The sequence below is a fragment of the Centruroides vittatus genome, unplaced genomic scaffold, assembly GCF_030686945.1.
Source record: "Centruroides vittatus isolate TY-2023 unplaced genomic scaffold, ASM3068694v2 contig_290, whole genome shotgun sequence".
Classification (NCBI taxonomy): Eukaryota; Metazoa; Arthropoda; class Arachnida; order Scorpiones; family Buthidae; genus Centruroides; species Centruroides vittatus.
Window position 1 is genome coordinate 478360 of NW_027121846.1, and position 9517 is coordinate 487876.

Below are 9517 nucleotides of genomic sequence, written 5' to 3' on the forward strand. Positions count from 1 at the left end.
TATCCATTAAATTTATACCTAAAAGCTATTATTATCACGTAAAGTGCGACACGACAGCTGAGAAAACAATAAATTCGTATTGGTAAGTAAATAATTGCTTAATAATAAAATAAACTCTGTTGAAATCAAAAATTAATTAAAATGTTCAATTTTATTAATTATTAAACTAGAAGAGACTCGCCTAGTTTGAAATAAAACAATATAGCAACTCTACTTTAATGACATATTCTTGAAACGTATTCAAAAGATTGTACTAAAAAGAATTTTATTTTTCACTGAAGATGAATATTGGCGTTCCTGAAAAATTTCTATTCTAGAAGAATTTTCATAATAAAAAAATAACACATTATTGTAAACTGATAAAAAAAACTTTTATTATAGAAAACAGTAAATTACTTACTCTATATTTAATAGGCATAATAGACAAACACCCATTTCAGCATGGAATATTTAAATGTATATATTCGTCAGCCCGCTCCTTCGGCTTCAATTTTTTCTTGTTACTGTATTCTGGTTAAAAAATCAAAACTAGAAACACACTTTTACTTATCGGTGTAAAAGATAAATTAAAAAACGTTGTAATTTACAGTTAAAATTTGTCATTTAAATATTTAACACGAATGCGTAAAAGGTGCATAGATATAATAATACATTTCATTAAACAATAGCATTTCTATTGAAGAGTTGGGCCAGAGAGGTTACTTGTAACCTACTAAAGGTAGTATTTAGCAATTCATTAGTCTATGGGCGATTGCAACTTCACATATAAGACAAACAACGATTTTTTCAGCCTATATTTTTAATAGAAGTCGTATCTTATATTGCAAAAAATACGGTATTTTATCCAGAATTGACAAAATAATTCAATAACCGATTTTGTATTAATTTTTAATTATTTAATAATAGAATTTATTAATAAATTCGTAAACATTTACACAATACGAAGAATTGTATTTTACCAATTGAAAATAACTTTAAACATTTTATTATGTATTGTACGGTACATAAATAGTTAATTGGTTTTTTTAAATTTTTTATTATTATTAAAGATAATAAATTCCAATTTTCGTTTATTTAAACAAAACTGTCGTGAAAGAAATAAAAATTTTACTAAAAAGTGACAATAAACTTTACTTTTTGAATTATGTTTGAAAAATATTTCTTGACGCCAATTCTGAATTCGAGCAGTATGGCTGAGTATTGTTTATACTCTTTACCTCTTTTGTGGCGTCTGTAAATGTCATAGATTTTAAGAAATGCTTAATACAATTTAAGCTCAGATACGAATTAAGTTTACCGTAATATTTAAACTATTTTTCAATTACTAATAACTCTGTTCTATTTCGCAAGAACTAATTATGATTTCTTTATATCAATCGTCATTCATCTGTTTTAATAATCAACATCAGTTATATATTTTCGCATTATAGAAATGCTGAAATCACGTCAAACTCACTTGATTTACTTTCTATTGCAAATCGTGTTAAAAATATACAGAAATAAAAGATTAAAAATCGATATGTAAAGGGTATTACTTATTAGCATATTTTCAGTAATTAGTTTTTAAGAAAATAATTCTAGTTTACGAGAAATCTAAATTTCTTGTAATGTAGATTTATTAATTGACTTTAAGAACAAGCCTTTCAATATATCTGTAGAATTATTATTATGCGCAAGTTTAGTGAAGATACTCCATTTGTTAAGATCATAAAAGATCTAAATTTTATATTTTGCCTTTATTAAAAATACGGACATAAAATAATTTTATTGATAACACGCACATGGTCACAACTCGTGAATATAATTTCCTGTCTGAATATACAAAACAATAAATTTAGTAATAATTATACAGAATATATATAAAGTCTGTTTTTACTTTGAAATATTAATAGTTTTAGAAGTACATATGACAGAATTAATTTTTAAAAATTATAATGTTTATGAATCTAGTTTTTTTTCCTTAATTTTAAAAATTGATTATTATTCTTTTAAGCCGTGATTTATTAAATTAGTGTTCTTGAAACTTTAAAATAACTGTTTTAAATCATCCCGAATTGTTACTGTTTCACAGCTAGTCTAGAAGAGAAAGTAAACTAGTTTCTTTAATTGGATAAGCTAAAATTCGTCGCCACTCTCTCCAAACATGAGCCAATGGGTAAAAATCAATTGGTTATTTAAAAAAGGTGGGAAATATAAATAATAAATACAATGAATAAGCAAATCTAAGCATCAAGTAAAATAGCAACTATTTATTATTAAATATTAATAATGTTAAGAACGTATTGTCGAATACAAGATAGCTTCCACGGCGAAAATATTAAAATAGTGTAAAGCAGCCAGATTATACGCTGCCAAATTTTAAATACGCTCATTTGTTGAACATCTCACCACCATTATGAACAATTTTATCAACACCTCACGTTTTGGTATAGTAGTTGTTAAACGAATGATTATTTACAGTTAATGCATGCTATAAAAAATTAACACAATTAATTTTAAAAAAGTCGTTCTGCCATCTAGTGAAAGAAAATCAAATAAAATTCACGGATTTCCTTGCATATTAAGCGAAAATATATGATATTATCGGTAAATGTGATAATTCGTTCATAACGCGTGACTTTTTTATTAAGTCGATTCTTTCCATAGACAGACTAAAACATATAACTGGCGACATCCGGACGGCGATCGGTTAAGGTGACAGCCTACTGCTCTGAGAGACCGGGAATCGAATATAAACGGATAAAATCATTCCAGTCATTTTTCAAAGCGTGGTTTATTTCCATATGTCGGGTCAGATCTCTCACCAATAGCCACTTTATTGTGAGCCTGGCCGCATTAGTGAAGAAGAGATGCGACAAAACCCGTAGTGGACTTGCTAAAAAGAAAACGCTGTTAAAGCCCATAAAGCGAAACTTTTATAAAGTTTAATCTGTAAACTTTACAGTATATATAACTAATATACATTAACAAATAAATATCAAGCAACAGTAACTATGTTTGCATAAGGCTTATTTTGCTATCAGTAAAGACAGATCATTACGACGTTTCAAAAGTTGAAACCCCGTAAGAAAGAAACATCTATCAAGCGGAGTTGTAGGTGTATCATCAGAAAGACTTGTGCATTAACAATCTTCCGAGCATACTTAACAATATTCACTTTTACCTTTCAGGCCTTTGCAGACTTTGTCACAATATTTGCTTCGACAACTGTAATTGCAACCATCTTTATTAATATATTTTTATTATTTTACTGTGCCATTACAATGGAATGTTTTAAACTTTTTTTTTTTTGAATATTACGGTAAATGAGTAGCCTGCAATACAACTTCAATATTAAATCAACTTCACCGGTAAAAGACGGTTCGTTCTCTGAACACCGGTAATTCCTTCGTGAGTTTACGCTTCGCCATGACAATCTGGCCATGAGATTTCCGGATTTTCTCTACGTTTTTAACCTCTCGGAAGCAGATCCATGGAAGCTGGGGAAACGCCGATTTTTTGCATTTTCTAAACTATAAATACATATTGTGCGATTTTCATATTTTAACGTACTTTGAATTAATTAAAATTAATATTTTATTATAACCGCATTATATATCGTATTACAAATTACTGTACTACATGTGAAAACAATGATAAGATTGCTATTTTATATTCGAATATAAATTCGTATATGCATATTCTCAATAAAAGCGCCATATTGTCGAATACGGGATAGCTACCACTTAAAAATAATGAAATAGTGTAAAGCAGCCACATTACACACATTCGCGCATGCGCGTTACAGAGCACTAACTTCGCGGTTTAGCTCATGGATGCTACACACCAAAATATCGTATAACGCTTCCAGTGAATCTATCCAAAGCCGGCACAGCTTCCCTATCACTAAATGTCACCGCAGTCTCTGCCCGAAAAGCGTTATCCATCGCGTCCCGCATATGACCAAGCATTAAACTTCAGCCATCTATTCGGATACACAATGTCGCTCTTTCGGAAAAATAAAGCTCACAGGCTATTTTTCCATATAAATCGGAAATAAAAGACGAAAAAGACAGTTCTGTTTCTGAGGTGCGTAAAAAGCCGTAATGAAGACGTTTTTGTTTCTTATATTTTTTAAGTGTTTGTTAAGGTTATCTTCGTTTACCAAGACAATTATGATTTAATTTTGTAATTAGGTTATTGGAAGATCGATACAGCAATACAATGTTTAACAATAACCGCTTTTATCTCCCTTGTCTTAGCAGAGTTTGTCGCGATAGACGTTTCTAAAACATTTGTATCTGCAGTAAGATTCATCTTATTGATATCCATCGTTTTTGCCTTCTACATCTGAATAAATATAAAAAAATTCTTACAATAAATTATAACTAAGAATTAGCATCAAGGATACTCTTAATTCAAAATAAAAAGGAGTTATTTAAAACTAAAAAGATTGTAACAAAAATCAAAATAAAGGAAACCAAATCCTTCGAATTGAACTTTTTCTTAATTATAATCATCTAGTTTAAATCACGTAATAAAAAGACTCAGTTTTATGTAATAAAATAATATTGCAATAATTATCCATTACATTTAGAGGAAACTTTTATTATTTTATATAACTTTAACAGTTTACATTAACACGCCAGCTGAGAAAACGATCAACTTTTATTGGTAATTAAAGAAATGTGGTGAAGCGAAGTTGTCAAAAGTGAAAACTCGTCAAAGTGTAATATCATATTAATTGTTAAACTATAGGAGACAACTTGATAATAAAATAAAATGATAAAACGAATAAAGTATATTTTAATGATATAACTTTGAAAAATATTAAATTAGATTGAACTCATTAACGACTTATGAGTGGAGCGAATATCGTCATTGCATCATCTTAATTAATAAAATAATTTCAAAATTAATGCAAAATAAATGTATTTAAACTGATAAGAAAAATTAGCAGCAACCGTGTTGCATTGAGAATTTTTCCCGCGAAATCATGGCAAGAATATTTTTGTTTAGTTGTTAAATTTTTTCGGTTGTAGTAAAGAGAATAAAATTTGCGCACTGCGTTTTTTCATACTTTTTTATGTTTATCGATTTACGACATAACATTTTGACCACGTTAATTTGAAATTAAATTTTTCGTAGATTCAGAATCGTGGATATGCTAATTTTCTGTAATATTTTTATGTGTTTTGTTTAAAATATTAACATTTAAGAATAACCATTTGCTATATTCTTCGGTGCTTAGATTTCCTTATTTTTTGTATTTATAATTTATATCTACCTACTTTTCTACATAACCAATTGTTGTTAATCCATTGGCTCATGTTTGAAGAGTGTGGCGACGAATTTCAGCTTATCCGATAAAAGAACCTAGTTTACTTTCTCTTATACACAACCCTTGAGACAGTAACAATTCGGAAGAAATTAAAACAATCATTTTAACGTTTTAAAAAATAACTCAATAAATTACAGTTTAACACAATAATAATCAATTTTTTGAAATAAGGAAAAAAAAACTAGATTCATAAAAATTATAGATTTTTTTAAAGATTAATTCTGACATGCATAGTTCCATAACTATTAATATATAAAAGTGTACACAGATTCTATAGATACTCTGTATAATTATTACTAAATTTATTATTTTGTATATTTTGACAGGAAAGTTGTGACCATGTATTCACGAGTTGTGACCATGTGCCTGTTATCAATAAAATTACTTTATGTCAGTAATTTTAATAAAAGCAAAATATAAACTTTGTTTATTTTATAATCTTTACAAATGGATTATCTTCACAGAAATTTCACATAATAATAATTCTACAGATTTATCGAAAGGCTGATTCTTAAAGTGAATTAATAAATCTACATTAGACAAATTTAGATTTCTCGTAAACTAGAATTATTTTTTTGGTGTGGTGTAAAGGATTAAAAGATAGACTCAAAAATGTAAAAATTTTTTGTAAATAGTCTAAACTTCATAATATATAGAATTTTTTTTTTTAAAAACTAATTACTAAGAATTTGCTAGTAGACACAGTTCCATAGATGTCAATTTTTAATATTTTAATTCAGTAAATTTTTAATACAGTACGTTTTGTAATAGAAAGTAACTCAATTCAAATTGACATGATTTCGGCATTTTTATAATGCGAAAATATATAGCTGATGTTGATTTTTTAAACTGATGTATAGAAATCTTTACTAGTTGTTGATAAATAGAACAAAGTTATTACTTATTGAAAAGTGATTTAAATATTTCGGTAAACGTAATTCGTACCTGCGCGTAAATCGTATTACAGCATTTCTTAACTCTTATGGCATTAAGAGACGACCTTAGAGGTAAAAAGTAGAAACAATACTTTGCCAAACTATTTGAATGGGCGTCAAGAAATGAATTTTTAAAAAAGTATTCAAAAAGTAATGTTTTTCGTCACTTTTTGGTAAAATTTTTACTTTTTTTCATAAGAGTTTTGTTGATATGAACGAAAATTACTGTACAAGTTGCTTTCTTTAATAATAATAAACAAATTAAAAATTCAATTAACTATTTATGTACAGTACAACACATATTAAGATTTTAAATTTCTGTTCATTTCTTAAAATACAACTTTTCTTATTGTGTCAATGTTTACGAATTTATAAATAAATGTTATTTTTAAATAAGTACAAATTAATATATTTTATTGAATTATTCGTCAATTCTCAATAAAATACCGTATTTTTCGCAACATAAGATATGACTTTTATTAAAAATATAGGCTGAAAAAATCGGCGTTTGTCTTGTATGTAAAGTTACAATCTCTCATAGACTAATGAGTTGCTAAAGACAGCCTTTAGTAGGCTACAAGTAATTTCTATCTGGCCCAACTCTTCAATCGGAATGAATTTTTTAATTAAATCTATTATTATATCTAAGCATTCATGTTTCATGTTAAATAATTCATGTTAAATAATTAAATGGGAAATTTGAACTGTATATTACGACATATTTTAATTCATCTTTCACACCGATAAGTAAAAGTGTGTTTCTAGTTTTGTTTTTGTAACCAGAATATATTAAAAAGTAATATTGAAGCCGAAGAAGTAGGTTGGCGAACATACATATTGTTATTTTCCTTAAAATATTATGGGCTGAAATGAGGGTTGTCTTATATGCCGGAAAATAAACAGTAACTAATTTACTATATTCTATAATAATAAAATTTTAATTAGTTAAAATAATATATATTTCTATATTATAGTTATTTCCCTCGAATAGAAATTTTCAAGAATGCCAATATTCATCTTCAAATAAAATGAAAAATGAAATTTTTTTTAGACAATCTTCTGAATACCTTTTAGCATTATGCCATTAAAGGAGAATTGTTATAATGAAACAGTTTGATGAATTTTTAATTTTAACAAAGTTTATTTAATTACTGAGCAATCATTTTATACAAATAGGAATTTATAGTTTTCCCAGCTGTCCTGTCGTACTTAATCGGAAAAATAATCGCTTTTAGGTATAAATTTAATGAATAATTATAGCAATATTGCTTTATTTTTCAAATTAAATCATTTTTATTATCTAATATAATTATTGGCCCATATGTGTTTTATGTATTCTTTTTGTATAAATTGAGTTGAAAAGATCAATTCGAAAAAGCCATCTTTGAAGAATTCATACATTATCAGAAGACTCAAAATGAATTATTTTATATTGAGTTTGGTTGCAGCTCTATTAATATCGGGTAAAAATTTTTCTTTATATTTTTATTTATTGACTAAAAATAAATAGAAAGTGCTAATATTAATGAATCAATAGTTTGATATAATAAATCAGAAAAATGGTCACACAATTCATCGCACCGTATGCTTATATTATTTGATATATTTTACCGGAAAGAAGTTTTAAGCAATGAAATTAATGTGGTATATTTTAAATGTACATAATTATACTTGATTTGCAAATTCTACTATTTTGTCTCCAGTAAATGAAATAGTATAAAGAGCACCATATGATCAAGCGTGTAGCTACTTATCTGATTCAACCCATAAAATTTAGTTAAAACAATGATTAAAGTTAAATGTATAAAGACTACTTTATATTTTTTTAGATGGAAATTGTAAGAAAAACGATTACCCAATAAATGTAATGGGTTGCAGAATTGCTTGTCGTACTAACATAGAGTGCAATAGTATCTGCAAACGCGAAGAAAGTGAAGGTGGATTTTGTCCTTGGTCTTACAAGTGTTGGTGTTACGGTCTTCGTGATGATATACTTACAAAACAGACGTGTGTTCTTGGGAAGTAAACATAATCAACTATTGAAAATATGTAATGATTTGCATTTTACTGATATAGGAAAATAAATATTATGTGAACATTATTACTGTTGCTTGTTATTTATTTGTTAAATTATAATTAGCATATATAGTGGACATTTTATAAAAGTTCCACTGTGTGAGTACTGAGAGAGTTCTGTTTTCAGCAAGTCCACTATGGATTTTGTCGGATCTGTTCTTTATCAATGTGGCCAGGACCACAATGAAGTAGATGTTGTTGAGGAAGGTGACTCGACATATGGGAATCAACCACGTTTTGAAAAATTTCTGGGATGATTTTACCCGTATGTATTTGATTCCCAGCCTCTCGGAGGATTAAGTGTTATTTTAACACTCGCCAACCGGATGTCTTCACTTATCAGTTTTATAGTCTTTCTATGGAAACAATCGAATTGAGTAAAAAAAAATTAAAAAAACCACGAGTGTTAAACCAATCACCACATTTCCTAATAATGTCAGACCTTTTCGGTTAACACGTGATATTGGCATTTCCCAGTGTCACGTATTAAATTGTTCAATATGTAATGAAACTGACAATATTTGTCACAAAATACTGACGCTGACAATACAAAACATAATCGGATTCAATGAGAGGAAATATCTGTTGAATTACTTATTCTTTATTTCATAATCTTAACTAAATAACACATTCATTTAACTACTACAGTTTATTTTCTTCTGAACAATACATTTTGTAAAGAAAGAGTTTGGGTGTTTGATTCGTATATTTAATATATGTAGATGTATGTATTAATTAATCAAAATTTAATATAATATCGGATAATGAAGTACAAATAATATATAGTAGGCTAATATAATGATATTAGAATAAATCATAATATACCGAAAGCTATATCTAATATAGTGTGTTTAATTTTTAAACGATCCGATTTCCAAATAAAGTGATCGTTGAACATTTGATGAAAACATGTATGAGATAATATAACACATCTGCAAATAGAGTTCCTCCCGGGAAGACTTTGAATGAGAAACTGGCCCCTATTTAAATATTAGACACGTGAAGAAAACCCGTAAAATTACACGTGGCCAGCTCGTTGTTTAAGTGAAACCAAACACAGTTTAAAATAGTATAAATTGTTTATTTTCTGTTACTGGTAGCATTCATCGTCGATAAACATTTCTGCCATTCTTCAACAATATCCCATGAGTCAGTGCGCGATGTGAAGCGTGGCTCAACGTGTTTT

At 27.7% G+C, this 9517-nt stretch overlaps 1 long non-coding RNA gene across 1 annotated transcript; it reads left to right on the top strand.

Moving 5' to 3' along the window:
- Nucleotides 1-7624: 7624 nt before the first annotated feature.
- On the top strand, nt 7625-8356 carry LOC136972428 (uncharacterized). The gene is made up of 2 exons (XR_010880327.1): nt 7625-7718; nt 8085-8356. It is a non-coding gene; the product is annotated as an uncharacterized lncRNA (long non-coding RNA).
- The last annotated feature ends 1161 nt before the right edge of the window (nt 8357-9517 follow it).